General features: G+C 40.4%; 1 long non-coding RNA gene across 11 annotated transcripts in view; it reads right to left on the reverse strand.

The window, feature by feature from the left end:
- LOC144292894 (uncharacterized) overlaps positions 1–17,424 on the reverse strand; it is a 32,579-nt gene that overhangs the window by 3,762 nt on the left and 11,393 nt on the right. For 3 of the 11 annotated variants that reach the window (XR_013360280.1, XR_013360290.1, XR_013360288.1), the window contains 2 exons: positions 11,139–11,289; positions 7,472–9,555 (listed from right to left, as the gene is read on the reverse strand). This is a non-coding gene — a long non-coding RNA (uncharacterized LOC144292894). Of the gene's footprint in view, positions 1–7,471; positions 9,556–11,138; positions 11,290–13,423; positions 13,483–13,864; positions 14,069–17,424 lie in introns of those variants that run through there. The other 8 variants (XR_013360286.1, XR_013360283.1, XR_013360284.1 and 5 more) reach the window with 8 other exon arrangements.

A 17,424-nucleotide genomic window follows, 5' to 3' on the forward strand; every position in this document is an offset into this window, starting at 1 on the left:
GTCTTAGTAGCAAACGTGTTTACTAAATCCAATTTTTCATATTTCAATTTTTTTGTATTGAATTTAATAAATTTTTGCCAGACACAAGGTCACTGAAATTTTCTCCAGTACTTTCTTCTAGAAGTTTTATAGCTTTAGCTCTAATATTTAGATATCTATCCATTTGAAATTAGTTTTGTGTGTAGTTGAAGTATGTGCCAGGATTTCTTTCTTTGCTTATGACTACTCCAGTATTCCCAACCATTTCAACCATTTGTTGAAAATATGATTCCCTCGGTGAATTGCCTTGGCACCTTTTGTTTCCCTTTTTTCTTTCTAGCAACAGAGTGCAAGCGGAAAAGGGCAGAGGAAGAAGGAGAGAGAATCTTTTTTTCTTTTTAAGATTTTTATGTATTTCAGAGAGAGAGAGAGCATGAGCTGAAGGAGAGACAGAGAGGGAGAAGCAGTCTCCCCTGCCGAGGGGGAGCCTGACGTAGGACTCGATCCCAGGACCCAGAGGTCCTGACCTGAGCTGAAACCAAGAGTTGGACACTCAACCGACTGAGCCACCCACCCAGGCGCCCCCGCCTTGGCACCTTTTGATGAAAAGAATCAGCTGTAGACACTTTAGGTTGCCTGAGTCACGATGACCTACCAGACTGAATGACACACCCATGTTGCACGCGCAGCATTTTGTACCTATGGAAGTCTTTTGGTCTCTTAAAAAAGCGGTCAGATAAAGACATCTTTGATTTATCCAGCAGCCTCTTCAAAATGCTAATAACTCTTGTAGAATCGAGAGGGCTGGAATCCACACTGGCAGCGTCAGTCAACCAGCTAAAAGCCATTTGGGGTCACCTGAACAGTGAAAGTGACATTTTTGATGGGGTGGGGATGGGGAAGGAAACCAGGGGAGGAAAGAAGCTCCCTGGCTTTTTAGGGCGAAGCACATTAAGAGGAAGTTTGGGCCCTGGTTGAGGGACTTAGCATAACAGAGAACATTGTGCCCCTGGGCAGAAGAAAATGGGAAATAAAAAGACGCTTTATACCATTTTTTCCCTATAGTTTCTTGTCCTTTATTCGGGAAAGGGGAGAGTTTAGAAGTGCTATCTCTGGTGCCCTTCAGGTCAGCTGTCCGCCTCTGTCTGTTGTCCGCTTCGAGGTCCCAGGGGCCGGGCCCTCCTGGGCCTGCGAGGCCCCTTCCCTCCGCAGACCTCGGCCTCCCTGCCACAGGCCAAGCTGTTCAGGGACTTCCCGCTGCAGGTCCCTACAGTCTCAAAATAATCCAGGAGCAGTGTACCCCACAATTTCCGTAGCTATGGTACATTTTTTTTTTTTTTTTTTTAGCTATGGTACATTTTTGAGTTGCCACGTGAGTTTGCAAAGGAGTGCAACCTGTCCCTTGTCTGTTACATCCTCATAAAATGTCATCTAAATCTCAAAGATTTAATTACATGCAAAATAATCCTAGTGCTAATGTCTTTTTGGTTATTTTTAGAACGTCGTCTTCCTAAATATGAAATGCCTATGGGAGTATCATGGTTTTTTTTTTAATTAACTGGACTACTAAAATCAATAGAATGTCAAATATGAACTAGTTCCTAAAATGTGTGCACAAGTGGATGTTCACTGTATCACCTTTACTCTATCAGGAGTGATATTGCACATGTATTCTCGGTAACAAGGTGAAAATTAGCTCAGGGTTTATTTTTAAATGTGAGACTGTCTCATTTCTTCAACTAATTAATTCTGTTTAAAGAGGACACACGTTGGAACTCTGCGAATTTATTTATTCCGGTTTGTCACATCCATCCGTAGACTAATAGTCAAAGCCTTTCTGAACAGGAGGCTTAAGCCTCATTCACTTTACCACATTGTATGATACAGTTGCACGTAGCAGAAGAAACAATACTACAGAATGTTTTCCGAGAACCCCTGGGTGATGCCGATGCACTGTGCAGGGGGATCACTGTTCCTTCTGCTGCACGCCCGCTTCGCCAGCTGCACTTGAGGGATGCGGCCACGGCCACGGCTGCTCCCTGGGGATTAAGCAAAAATCACTCCTGCATTGGGCCCCCAGGTGGCTCAGTCTCTTAATCAGCCAATTCTTGATTTCAGCTCAGGTCACAACCTCAGATGGGGAGATGGAGCCCCTGCCAGCACCCCCCCTGCCCCCCAGGGAGTCAGCTTGAGAGTCTCTTTCTCTGCCCCTCCCCCTTTTGCTTTCTCTCCTCTCTTTCAAATAAGTAAACAGATCTTAAGAGAAAATGATCTCTGCACCCAGGGTCTGCCCCAGGTCAGGCTTTCAATACCGCCTCCTGCCTCATGTGGTTCTCCTTCCGATTGTTCATGCTTCTGTGTATGGATGCATATTTTTTCACTGAAGGAACTTCTCCAAATTACGTCACTAATTCTCGTATTACCCTCCTCAAAATCCCATCCAAAGATTCTATTCTGTGTACAGAATAGAGCCAAACTCCTTACCATGACGTTCTAGGCAACCGCATCATCTTTCATACATTCTACGCCGTACACCAACTGAGAGAACTTACCAGATATATCTATCCCTTTAAATTTTTTACCTTCTCCCCTTATCCGCTGGCAGGTTACAAAATGGAGCCACAAATCCACTTCCTTTACAGCTGTGGTTTCTCTACTGTCTTTATCAATGCCTGGCTCTCTTCCGCAAGCTCTCAGAATCCAAGGATCCGGAGAAATACCGTAGCACTTTTGATCTCAATGCCGTATGATGAAATGAGTTTGGCAGTCCTTTCAGGTCATCCGGCGTCCTCCTTGGACACCACTGCTCAGTGCTTCAGGTCACCAAGTACTGTCTCCCCTAAGTTCTCTCAAGGGCACTCAGGGACATGTGGGAAGGGAGGCCAACGTGACCTTGTTAATGACCGCGTCTTCATACCCAAGCCATGCCTTACAGTGTCCTTGGGATCCTGGAGTCTTAGGTTGAATTACGATGCCATAAAAACTGGGTTTTTCCCTCAAGGCCTTGCTATTGCAACCTCACCTCCAACGTCTCTGGAGTTAAGTTGCTCTGGGGTCTGGCTACCTGTAGTTCCACTCCACCTCTTCCTGTAAGTTAACTGGCCAGCACACTTGACTGTCTTTCACTTCTTTTCACAGAGACCACAAGAATGTCTATTATTTGGTCTAACTCAGGGAGGTGCATGTGTACTTTTTGAGTTAATGTCCCCAGGCTTCTGTCAACCTAACCTCCCACTGTGCCACCAGCTTTCTTTGATGAAACCTAGTTCCAAGTTGGTACATGGATCATTTATAAAGCAGCCTTCTCTGACTCTTCTAGTTGGGATATGGTTTCTTCTACCCACAGGGACCTCTCCTTATTACCTGTTTTTCCATACTTTGAAGCTTCAAAGTAACAGAGAGAGAGAAGGTGTCAAGGCCTGAGATTTTACCCTACCCTCAAGTTAACAAGACAGCCAGTTATCGTTTTACAGATGCTAGCAGAAGACACAAGGCCCCAAGTCAGAGACAAAGGACTTTACTATAACACAGCAAATAGCATGAGTATGTTGGGACTGGTAACCTTTGTTCCCTGTTTCCATGGAGGTGACAGAAAATGGCCCATATGTTTACTGAACTTACAATGAGTTTGATTCACAGCTAAAGAACATTGGTTTGTTCTGGAAGGATACGTTATATCATCCTTTAAAGCTGTTTGCCCCCAATACAATCCTGAGAAATGGCCCAGGTAAGTGCAGTCAAGGCTTTGCACTCTTGCCATACCTAGCAAGAAAATGCGAGAACACTTATGTCCTATGGCAGAGTGCTTTTCCCAACAGAATGCTCATATACATTCTTCCAGTCAGTCTTCCCTACATCTCACTCCTGTCCACAGGTCAGAAGAGGTGAAGTTTCCTTCTTCTTACCCAACATAACACCCTCCTTCTTTATCCTCCTTACTTATGCTAAGTAAGACATTGTCACAGATAGAAATATTTTCCCTATGCTAGGGAAGAAGTTTTTCAGATATCCTTCCATATCTAGCTTTGAAGAACTTAGCTGGAGAAGAGTTGGTTCAAGTCTTTCGGGAAGCAGACATCAAGTTGGGTGAGTTCAGCCTTGGGAAGAAACGATGGGACGTAAGTATCCTGCCACACTCAATCATCAAGTTGCCCCCCTGGGAGAGAGCATTGGCCAACGGCCATCAGCTGACTGCACTTGAGGCCGAGTTCTTTAGGGGAGTCCTGAGTAGCGTACTTTCTTGGCTGCTGTAGGAGCCAAAGGAATTACATGTCCTCTCTTTTCATTATGGCTTGTTTTAAAACTTGCCATTAAACCAAAGAACTCAAAATACCTGCTTGGCCTCCCTTGCAGCCATAATTGAGTGAGTCTAGCTAAAGGTCTCTCATTATTTTTAATCTTTTCCAAGAAATGACTTAGTTTCATTGATCTTTCTGATTTCTTTTTAAGTCTCTATTTCATTTTTGCTCTAATCTCTGCTGTTTCTTTCTTCTACTAAATTTGAGCTTCATTTCTTCTTCTTCCTTTAGTTCCATGGTGGGTAAAGTTAGGTGCTTTATTTCAAACTTTTGTTTCTTGAGGTGGGCATTTATGACTATGAACTTCCCTCTTAGAACTGCATTGGCTGCATCCTACCAATTTTGTATCTGATATCTCCATTTTAATTTGTCTCAAGGTATTTTTTTAATTTTTTTATTTCTTATTCGACCCACAAGGAGCACAAGGTTGTTGGTTGTTCAGTGAATATTGTTTAATCTCCACGTATTTATGAGTTGTTCAATTTTCTTCATGTAATTCTTTTTTAATTACATACCACTGTGGTATGTTTCCTATCATTGCAGTCAGAAACAATGTTTACTGTGACTTCAGTCTTCTTAAATTTATCAATACCTGTTTTGTGCCCTAATACATATTAGAAAATGTTCCACATACTTAAGGGTTGTGTATTCTGTTGCTTTTGGATGGAATATTCTATATGTATTTATTACATCCATTTTTTTCTAATATGTCATTTCAGTCCTGTGTTTCCTTACTGATATTCTGGTTGGGTGAGCTATCCTTTACTGTAAGTGGGGTTTTTATTACCCCACTACTGTTATTGTACTGCTGTCTATTTCTCCCTTTCAGTCTGTTAATATATATTTGCTTTATATATTTAGGTGTTCCTGTGTTGGAACCCCTTACAAATGTCTTATCTTCTTGTTTATTTCACCTCTTTTCATTATGTAACACTCATCTTTGTCTCTTATTACATTCTTTGTTTTAAAGTGTATTTTGTTTGATACAAATATAGGCTACCCTGGTGATCTTTTGGCTTCCATTTGCATGGGGTATCTTTTTATATTCGTTCACTTTCAGTCTGTGTTCTTATATCTAAAGTGAGTCTCTTGTAGGCAGCATATAGGTGGGTCTCATTTTGCTTTGTTTTTTTTTTTTTTTCCCCATTTAATTACTCTGTGTCTTTTGACTGGAACATTTAATCTATTTATATGTAATGTAATTATTGATTCATATACACTTATTGTCATTTTGTTCATTGTTTGCTGGCTGTTTTTGTAGTTCCTCTCTGTTTATTTCTTTTCTTATTCTTTCCTATGGGGATTGATACCTCTCTTTAGTGGGGTACTTATATGCTTTTCCCCTTATTTTTTGTGTATTTAATATAGAGGGGTTTTTTGTGTGTTGTTGCCATGAAGCTTACACATAACAACTTATAACAGTCTATTTTAAGTTGATAACAATTTAAGTTTAACCCTATTCTAAAGCTCAACATCTTACCCTCCCCATGTGCACATTTTTGATGTCAAATTTTACTTACATATCAAATATTATAATCATAATTACTTTTACTACTTTTGCCTTTTAACCTTAATACTAGATTTGTAAATGATTAATTTACTACCTTTACTATATATTCACCTCTCCAAAGAGATCCATATACTTCCTTGTTACCAGTTAGTGTCCTTTCTTTTCAGCTTTAACAAAGTGGCTTTCACATGTCTTGTAAGGCCTTTTTTTTTTTTTCTTGTAATCCCATTTTAGTTGTCATAAATTCTTTAGCTTTTGCTTATCTGTAAACCTCATTATCTCCACTTTAATTCTGAATGATAACTTTGCTGGGTAGAGTATTCTGGTTAGGTTTTTTTCCTTCTTCTTTCAGCACTTTCAATATATCATACTAGTCCCTTTTTGCTTGCAAGATTTCTGCTGAAAAATTTACTAATAATCTTATGGAGACACTCCTCTGGTTCTCTCTCTTTAAAACCATGTTCCTCTTTCAATCTCTTCTTGTAACCATACCAAAAGTTCTCTGAGATACAGTTAAGTCCTACTAATCTATATAACCAATGTAGAAGAGTCATTCAGAACACCATGGCATAAGTTTTTTTATTTGAAAGTTCTAAGTATAAAAAGGCTCAGAAGGAGTGTTCTGTCTCAGAAAAAAGAGTAGAAGTGCATAGTGCTTTAGCAGAGGGTATCAGCTGAAACCAACTACTAGCAGGAATAGGCAAAAATGGTTCTCAGAAGAAGAAGGAATTACTCTTGTGGATTAGTAACCATTGGGTTGGAGAGAAAGATGTAGGGGGATGAGATCACAGGCAAGGGAGATGAGAGGAACAGCTCTGGAGGCAAAGACATAACAAGGATGCAGTGCAAAATTCTCAGCCCTTCTGATGCCTTACACCCTAAAGTTTCTCTCTTTCCTTTCTAGTTTCCTATGTATCTAGCCCAAATCTCTTCACTTCTCATCCACTTCCCATATCCTAATTTCTGATCACTTCTCATGCCTCATACTTCGGCCAGTTGCGCAACTGCCTAGTACATGTAGATACTAATATCCACTTTTATCCCAGTGTTACGCCCTTTACCCTTTGCTCTTAATAATCTATCAGGGTTTATCATTGAAGAACAAATCTTATGATGTTACCAAACAGACTGCCTTATTTCTTAATTGGCCAACAGCCACAATGTTGGACTCTCCCAAGCTATGTCCTTCTAGTACAGATGACCCTGAGCTTTGTGTAACTGGTTGGATTATATTCCTACCCTCACTGTGTTAGATAAAACCTTTGCCTTAGTAAGCAGGTCTCCATTGGGCTTGCTTCTCTTTCCTTCTGATTCCATTATGCCAAGGTCATGGATTATTTCATACCCAGACATATGTAATTCTTCTCAAGTCTCAAAAGAAAGATAAATAGGATTTTGAGAGGGACGCCTGGGTGGCTCAGCGGTTGAGCATCTGCCTTCGGCTCAGGGTGTGATCCAGGAGTTCTGGGATCAGATCCCACATCAGGCTCCCTGCATGGAGCCTGTTTCTCCCTCTGCCTATGTCTCTGCCTTCTCTGTGTGTCTCTCATTAATAAATAAATAAAATCTTTTAAAAAATAGGATTTTGAGAGATAAATAAGATATGAAAAAGAAAAGCCAATAGCAAAAGTGCAAAAATGAATTCAAGAAACTGCAAGTTGCCCATTGTGACCACTGTAGCCAGAACGGTTCATGGAGAGTTTATTTAGCAAAGCAGACATGGATACAATAGGAACTAAAGTGCTAGCTTTGATTAGGGAAGGAACCTCTGCTACCGATTGCTCATCACCCCCAATTGACATTCTCTTTCTTTTTGCAGCTATAGAATCTCTTCAGTTACAACTGGGCATGTAGCCACCAACCTAGACTCCCTTACAGCTCGTGACTACATTCAGGCCAAACATATTATATCTGTAATTGGTGGGGAAAATCCCTTACAAAGAAAGTTGTTTGTCCTTTATCTTTCCTTTTTGTGCTGACAGAAAGTGGTGAACATTGGATCTGTTCCTTGGACCTCAAGGTGGAATTCATGTTGAGAATAGCAAGGTTACACCATCAGTCCTGGATCTTTGAGCTTTTGTGTAAGAAAGCAATAAACTAAAACAAAACAAAACAAAAAAAGGCAGTAAACTTTCATCACATGCACACCTCTCTTTGGGGGGGTTCTATTTTTATACAAAGTTATGTCCTTATTAATAAAGGGTGTTTGAAGTCTTTAAAGTAAATTTTGAAGGAAAAGTTAAGATTGGTACATCAAAAATAATAACACCAATCAAGTAGCAGCTATCATGAGCATTTTCAAGCCCAAACTAACACTAATGCCAAGAGGAGTCTCATAGTTTCTCTGCTTCAATGCTTTTCCTGGCCAATATCAAATTAACATAAATACATTCATCAGAGACACCTCCTCCTCTTTCTCACTGAGCTTGATTGGTGGTATCTTTTAGAAAATTCGCCTCAGAACATAATATTGCCTTTCAGTATCAGCATTCAGCAGCAGAGCAAGCAGACACCCATTTTTTGATGTGATGTTCAGCCTGACACAAAATACCTCTTTTATGTTCCCAACAGAGTAGCTCTTAGCCCTCCCCCTAGGCATTTAAATTAAAACATTGCTAATGTTCATAGGATCCCTAAAAGAGAGAGAAGAACAGAGTCTTCTAATATAATTAACTGCCTGGGCAAATTGTTTCATTAGAAGTTGTCGCTTCAAAAATGTCAGAAAAGTGGATACCAAGCAATTTGATTTTCCTAGGAGTTTTAGTAAATGAGGCCTTCTTCCCAGCAAAGGAGGTTGTATGAAGAGTGCTCTTGGAAGCTGTTTGCCAAAGACTAACACTTAAAATGAACAAGGTCCCATGCAAGCATCATCTCCTCTAATATTTCCAGGACCCAAAGAGGAAGGACTCTTCACCACCCATTGCATAAATGAGAATCCTGGTCTAGCAAGGTTCAGGGACTTGCCCAAGGTCACAGCAGGCGGTAGAGCTGATGTTCCAACCTCAGCAAGACTGTTCCACAGCCCTAGGTCTAGCATACTCACTACACTGCTCAACATTTTATGGCTCAGATGAGGAGCTATATACCACCTACCCTCGCCTCTCAGGATGGCATGGCATTGGGCATTAATTTCCCATCTGCGAACAGGCGACTTTAGATAATACAGAGCACTATGCAATCTAGTTGGAGTGCTACTATTCCTAACCCTGGAAAGGCAATGATCAGAAGGCAATACATGTGTAGTATAACCAAAGTCTGATAGAGGTTTCTGAGATAAAAATTATATGCCGTTTCTAAAAATATCTAAGCCTAACCTATCATTTTATTTGTTATAAACCAGGTCAATGTTTCTTAATACAAATCACGCCGAATCCAGTTTTAGGATCATTTCCCTTCCCTTTGAAAATGTGCTCTTTTGAAGTTTTTAAATAGATATTTCCTACACCTCTTCTAAATATATTATATCACTTTTTTTTTCCATTTAGAGATCATTTGAATTTGAAGTATAAAGAAAACCTGGAATGACCTGAACATAGGAACAAGTGCAGCCTCCTTTGGCTGTGATTTAATCAGTGGTTTTGGCTGTGAATTTTTCGAGTGAATAGCCTCTGCAATGAGCTGCTTATTTTCCCAGTTATCATAATAGAAAGGGCATGAACCAGAAACTGGTTCCAGAGGGAGGGCCGCGTGACTGTCAGATAAGAGGAGGAGTTGCTCTGCAGAGCGTGCCTGTGACTCAGCTCTGTGAAATTCACCAACAGCCGTCCCCTAGATAAAGACAAGTGGCAAAACGAGAAATCTGTTAGTCTCTTAATGGGGAAGGTGGAGTCTCAGTACCTAACCTTCTCTTTATACTGAAGGGATGCTGGCTGCCGATCTAGATAAGAATGGGTTGAAGTCTTTGTTTTTTTAGGATGCCGAGATTAGTACAATTTATGGTCCTGTAGATTTCTGTGAGATAACAAGATTCCTTGGATTCACTTGTGGCTCCTGGCTCCGTGTGGTTTCTCTCTCCTCTGAGTTGTAGATATGTGGTTGCACTTTCTTCATGAAACTAACCATATTATGCCATACTGAGCCTCAAAATATGGCTGTTTATGTCAATAATTTTTATGTTCTCTATTGAATTCAGTTTCTCAAAGCTTTCTGTGTCATATTTATATTTGTATATCCCTGAAATTAGTGTTTTGCTTATAGATATACATATACGTATTGAATAATGAGGCGGAAGGAGTACTCTCTTTCTTTTAGGTATTCTGAAACATTTTCTCTTTAGTTGTCAATGTGATTTTGCTCCCTGACTATAGACGGCTTAGTGAAATTGGTTATATTTGATCCTTTATGATCTGCAAAACCAACAAGACCTGTGGTTCACCTTAAAGTTTCCATATATCAGGACACTCATAAACTATTAAATGAAAGTTAGATTTGTAAACGTAACTTCATGAGAACTGTATATTATATTTAAAACTCCATTTGAATTTCTGTGATATGAGCTTCAGAGCATACATCTTTGAGTCTACCTCTCTAAACACATAAACTCTCAGTTTCTGTAAGAAATATATTTATGTCCTGGTTTATACCCCACTATAAGAAGATACTAGTTACCATTTTGATTTATTTTTATGTTACCCTGGGAAATTTATAAAAGCAGATCTAGCTTGAATGCAAGGTGTATTTCTAAGAATTATTTTACTTTTGCTAAGTAGATTGCATAAATATTAAAATCATAACTCTTACTGAAGTGTAAAATGTAAAATATCTACCCATCCATTTAGCAAGCATTTCCTACATGCTCAACATGGTGGGGGGGTAGTGCAGAAGTGTGGAGATCATGGACTGTGGGTACAGAGACAAGAATGAGGTGCTCTATATCATCTTAAGGAATTTACAAAAAGATGAACAATATCCACTGCACATATATTTCCGTCACTTAAATCCTTAAGTTATGTAAGTAGCCATTCTCTAATGATTTAAGCTCTAATTTACTGGTAAAAGAAAGTTCATTCATCTATTATTATAACTTACCTTCTAAGTAATGTCAACCTAAACCTGTGTTCATTACTCTCCAAGGCTTAAGTTCATTTATTATGTCCAAATCTTTCATTTCTAGGCCTGTATCTATGTGGGGAAAATGCTTTAGGAACCAAATGCTGCTTTTACTTAAAGGAGCCTTTAAGAGATCAAAAATATAAGGCAAAATAGTTTACAGAGAAGTATTAATTAGTGATAAGTCACTCTTACTGCCTTCTCTTCAAAGCTATTTAAAAGAGCTATGAAGTAAATCTGTGAGCATCCCCACTTATAATGGAGGTGGAGGGCTCTCTGGGCTCCCAAAAGCTGTGACAGACCCGGTATATTTGCAGGGGGAGCAAGTGAGCCTTTTCCTGAGCAGGGGAAGCACGTTACAGCTCTGCAGGAGTTTCATAGGCTGCTTCTAAAATGGCTTCCAGTCTCCTAGAATTGACAACCTTGGGAAATCTCCTTCTTCAGTGGCTGCTTCTAAAAAAGAGAACACAGTGAAAGTCATGTCAGTTCTAAGATTGGGTTATAAAAAATGGTGGTGGTACTCCCTCTCTTGATCTCTCACTTGCATACTCTGCTGAACCCACTCCCAGATGCAAGTTACCCTTTGAAAAGGCCCAAGGAGTAAGGAAGTGAGGGCAACCTCAAGCCATCAGTGTACCATCCCGTAGGGAACTGAGTCCTACCGACAACCAGGTGTGTGAGCCTGGGAACAGATCCTGTCCCAGCTGAAACTTGAGACGACTGCCACTTTGGACAACATCATGGCCACCGCCTGTCAGAGAGAGGACCAAGCCCAGCGGCGCCGGATCCCCCACCCAGAGGCCCTGTGAGCCAGTAAATGTAAGTTATTTTAAACTACTGCATCCCATGGTAATCTATTACACAGTGAGAGATGACCAATACACATTCCTATTTCCTAAGGTTGAAAGTAAAGATTCTAGCTGCAAAATACAATGCTGGAGGGAAGTGGAAAGGCAAAGAAACAGGATGGCTGAATCAAAGGAAGGCAGATTAGATTCAGGGCCACAGGCATCTTTTTTCTCAATCAAGATTTTAAGAGTCAGGTGAAATAAATGAGTACAATAAAACTAAGAGCTTTGTAACCGTTCAATCAGAACAACTCCCCACACACAGTGAAGCATAGTGGGAATTCTTTTTTATGTATCCTTAAATATTGTGCATCAACACAATATTTTTGAACATGGTCAGTTCCAGTGGCAATTATAGTTAACTTTTAAGATACTCAAATGACGGGATCCCTGGGTGGCTCAGCGGTTTAGCACCTGCCTTCAGCCCAGGGCGTGATCCCGGAAACCTGGGATCGAGTCCCACATCGGGCTCCCTGCGTGGAGCCTGCTTCTCCCTCTGCCTGTGTCTCTACCTCTCTCTCTCCATGTCTCTCATGAATAAATAAATAAAATCTTAAAAAAAAAAAGATACTCAAGTATCAAAAGATACTTCAAATTGGGATTCATCCAATTTGAAACACACAGATGCACACATACTATCCTGGTGACTCACTAGGTCAGTAAACTATTGAAAATTATTTTACCCCACCCTAGCTTTTGTTTCTGTAAGTCTAAAAGGAAGACTGTACCGCTCACCACATAGGACTGTGGAAACGGGAAAGTGTATGCAAACCACCCAATGCAGTACCTGGCACATGGAAATTGGCTCCTATCTGTCTGGGTCAGTTTCCCTCTTACATCATATAGAGTATAAGAGCTTCATTCAGTGATTATGGCCGCTCAGCATGGAGCTTGAATCATGAATGTCCAAGTGTTCACAGGAGTTTTGAGAAAGGCTGTGAGGAGGCTGGTGTGTCTGAGCATTAAGGCTTTACCATTTCTATTTTGTTGAGACGGATTTTCTAATCACAGACAGAAGGTTCCTTATTTGCTTCCAACTGTGGAATTTGGAGTTCACATTTCAGAAAAGAAATCCATTTTAACACCCACTCTTCCTCACATATATAGAACTAAGTCTGTGACATGCTATCTTAGCTGAGCTCTGGATTTCCTGTTTGGGGCTGCCTGGAACAGGATCGTTACTTGCAAATAACCATGAAGTGAGTCTCTTTCATTCTCTCTCTTCTATTCTTCTCTTCTTTCCTTTTTCTCTCTTCCTCCCTCCTTCCTCCTCTTCTTCCTTCTCCTTCTCGCCTTACTCCTCTCGTTGCCCTCCTTTCTCCTTCTCTTCTCTCCCTCCTGCTTTCCTTCTCTCCCTTGCCTCCTCCTCTTCCCATGTCTGAGATAATAGCTGATAAAACACTGTGTGCTTTTTTCCACATGGATTTTTTTTCTCATCTGGCATACTTTCACCTAAATTAATCTTTTAAAATAATCACACTGTTTTTGAAGAAGCCAAGGCCAACAATTCAAGTAAGGGAGGACAAAGTTATTAGCTAATGACAAATACTTCTTCCTGAAAAATGACTGTCCTAGGATTACTAATTACTCAGTACCTCTAATCTATAACCGCTGAAAAGCAATGGAAACTAACACTGTAATTTAAGTAGAAAAGGACTTTCTTGGAAGGATGTGAAGACTCCTCAAGACTGAGGAGGGAAAACCAGACTTGGAAAACCAGACTTGGAAGAACTTCTCACCTAGAGGGACAGAGTCTCCATAGCAAGGACCCCCAGACTGTCTTCTTCAGGCACCACTGCTGGAATGAATAAGTAAATGAATGCAGTTTTAGTTTTTCTCTCCATTTGTGACATTCAAATTTCTTAAATTTCAAAGTTCTGAGAGTTTGATTAGGGGAGCATAGGTCAGCTGGGCATACCTCTGAGCTTTTCAATGAAGCAAAAAAATAAATCGTTGTGAAAGAGACTCCTCCTAGCACCTCGTAAGCTTCTGAGTAGTTGGGCTGAGCATTCCGCCTTAATTGACTTGCCTTCCAGGGTTGCACATGCTCTGGAAGACTTAATTTCTCAAGAAAATCTCAGGGCACTAGCAGGAGCTAGAAGTGGATGCTGGCTAGCTTCAAACAGCAAATACCAACCACATGTAATTTTTATACACCGATTTGACAGAAAGAAACTCACTCGAGCTACATGTGAGATCCAGGCTCTGAGATCCTGGCTCTCGTCCTCAGGTCAGGTGAGAAGCAGTGCTTCGTGGTCTCTGAGAACACAGCCTCTGCAGTTGGACAGAATAGACTCAAATCCCAGCTCTGGGCTCAGTAATGATAGTTAATAATGACAACACTGGGACGGCTCGTCTCCATCCCTGTACTTCTACTTCCTCATCTGTAAAAGCAAGGAGTGAGCGTCACTACCTCGAGAGGCTGCTGTGAGGGTTACTTGTGCTGCTGTATGCAAAGCGGCTGGTGTAGCCTCGGTTATGTTTGCTGTAAAGTGACAGAATGTAGGGCTAGACGAGTGAAGGGGTGAGACTCAGAGGGACGCTCACTGGGCTGGCTGGTGGTCTACACCGGGTGTAACTCAGTGAGCCAAACACGCAAGCGATCAAACTGCAGGTTAGGGCAGTTACCACAGCTCAGGTGCCCTCGGTCATGAGGCCGGCTGTGAGGGTGACACCATGTGAGCAGGCACAGGGGAATCAGGATGCATTAAGTGGAGGACAAGGCAAACCACTGGGCCACAGGCATGGCAGGTGGGGACCAGAAGGTTTACAGAAGCACTGAGGAAGGCAACACAGATAAAGTGGATGCATGGAACCAACATCAAGGAAACTTATTTGGAGTAGTCTCCTGTCTCTGTCAAAAGCTTCCCATAATTTCACTCTCAATGCTAACTGAACCTGGGTTTTAGGGGAGAGATTGTGGGCTGAGCCACCTGCACAAAGGGGGACCTGATTACACCTAGAAATAGAGATTGCAAGAGTTAGAAGAGAGGCAGTGACTGAGCATTAGTGCTGTGGAATCCATGCCTGCTGATTAAATAATGGTTTGAGTAATGAACAGCAGAGCCAGTAATCATGGCAGATAGCATTTACTTAGCATGGGCTATGTGCTTAGCACGCCACAAAGTGCTTTATATCCATTATATCATGTAATTCTCCCAACAAAAATGAGATAATTGTTAGAAAATAAAAGCCTGTTGCGCATAGAATGTGTTGTCTTCACCACTCTGTCCACAATACTTAGAATAGGACCCGGTACTTGAGAGGTATTTCTGAAGTGTATGATCCCCTCACACAATGTCAGATTGTAGAGATGGGATTCAAGGTTGGGGAGCTTGACTCCAGAGTCCAAGATGAAACTCTACAGTTTTTACCCAACACTACCCTGTCTCCAAAGCATCGTCCACAGCCTGTTTCCTACTGACTGCCTCCTCCTTGCTGTACTTCCTTAGTCATTTAGAGTGAAATAGAGTGTTAGGAAAAGAACAAAAGAACTAGTCGATGATAAGCTTGTTTAAAAACAGGATAATGAAGACACAGTACTTGCAGCCTTGAATCAAAGTGTTTGGTATTATGCAAACGTGGGCACCTTGAACCAATTATATACAAGGCATTGAAGTGGATAATAAAAATATGATCAAGTCTTCAAACTTGAAAGATCCACATTCTAGTGAGAAAGATGGGGGCATAAACAAACAAATGAATAAATAATCTAGTAAGTGCAGAAATTGAGGTGTTAGATTTTTATTTATTTATTTTTTTTAACCCTGGCAGATTCTAGCAGCAGAGAAATCATTGAGGCCTAGCAGGCATGCACAGGAGTGATGGGAGGGAGACAAGAAAGGTAGTTTATAAGATGCAAGAACTTGGAAGGGTCTTAAACATGACACCTAGGACATTCTACACCATTTTGTCAAAAGTTGGAAGACGGCGGGACTAATGTGTTAAGTAATAACTGGTTTGATCAGAGCAAAGGAAGATGGGCCATTGGGGGCCAAGCAGTAAGGAAGGACAAATATGATTAGGGCCTGACATGAGATTGTAGCAGTGGATCCAATGCAGAACCACAGGATTTATTGGCTGATTGAGTTGCATCACGAAGGACAGTGAAAAATCAAACATGACTCTCGAGTTTCTCACTGAAGTAAGTGGGAGGATGATAACACTATTAAACCCAAGAACAGAAATAGGAAAAACAGATCTGTCTAAGGCAGAGAGACAAACCTATTGTGGATACATATACCATCTGAGGGATTTGTAAAAAATGAAGCAGGAACTAAACTACATCAAATGATGCATAATTCTGTCTTTGTGTTGCATGGTTTTACATGTGGGAATTAATTCTGTTACTTCAGCTCTTGTTTTGTTTTGTTTTGTTTTTAGTTGCTATTTTCTAAAACTTAGCTCCAGGGCTATAATTGAATTTAATATAGTTTACTTGGTTGTGCTTTAATACAAAATCTTTCTTCCTCTGGCTGCTGTTTTTATGTTCCAGGACTAATTGGAGCTCTGTTCATAATCTACCAGACACAGTTTGAGTTTGCAGTACTTAATTTTGAAGTTAGTGGCCAAGATGATCTCATTTTGAAAAGTCTCTGAGAAGATCATTTTTGCATTTGGAATATCATTAGCAAAGTCTCTTCCATGATTTTTTTTTCTTCCATAAATTTTTAACTTGAAAGAGAGTAGCCCTAGAGAGAGGAAAACTTACCCCAGTTCAGGATCAATGAGGAAAAGAACAAGAAATCTAGATGTTCCAAGGCTCCGACAGTCAGGTGGGTCTTGGATTGGTTAGAATGAAGAGAATTTGCTAGAATGTTGAGAACTATTGGTAGTCAACTGACTCTTCACACCTCATGAGTTCACTGGCCTAATTAGAATTTTTTATACTTTAGGAAGTCTCCTTGTTGACTTCATTGCTTAGCCAATGAGAGATTTTTTTCTTTCAGCTTTTTTGAGGTATAATTGGCATACAAAAAATTGCATACAATTAATGTATACAATTTAGTGAGTTGGTACACGTGTACACGCATGTTACTGTACCACAATAAACGTACCCATCACTTCCCAAAGTTTCCTCTATCCCTTTGTCTGTAGTAAGAACATTCATGAGATCCACCCTCTTAATAAAATTTTAAGGACACAATACCTTAATGTTACCTGTGGGCACTACAGTTAATTGTACAGCAGGTCTTTGGAATCTATCTCTTTTAACTCTAACTTTACACCATTGAACAACTCCCCATATCACCTTCTCCTCATCCTCTGGTGACCAGCAGTCCATTGTCCACTTCTATACTTTTGTTCATTTTGTATTCTTTAAAGTTGAAGATTCTTTAAACCAAACATTAGATACTCCAAATTTGAGAGACTAAGTTGACAGTATTTCCTAATAAAAGACAAAAGGGATACTACATACACACACACACACACACACACACACATACGAGACAGAACTACTAGGTTGCAAAGATGGCATGAATGAGTGAATACATTTATGATTAATTGCTTTTTTCTCTGTATATCTGAGAAATGAATAGATATTGATTTTTATGTTTAAAAGTATATGTTTTGAGATTTAGCGAGTACTGACCTCGATAAACCTACCATAGAATTTTTGCTGTTGTTTTTGTTATTGATACTTAAAACTTTTAATGTTGTTGTTGTTTATGGCTACTGAGGAGACCTATTACAGACTTTTATATCCTTGAAGGGTATAATTAAGAGAGATATATGGCAA

Source organism: Canis aureus, chromosome 21, assembly GCF_053574225.1.
Source record: "Canis aureus isolate CA01 chromosome 21, VMU_Caureus_v.1.0, whole genome shotgun sequence".
In the NCBI taxonomy this organism is placed as follows: domain Eukaryota; kingdom Metazoa; phylum Chordata; class Mammalia; order Carnivora; family Canidae; genus Canis; species Canis aureus.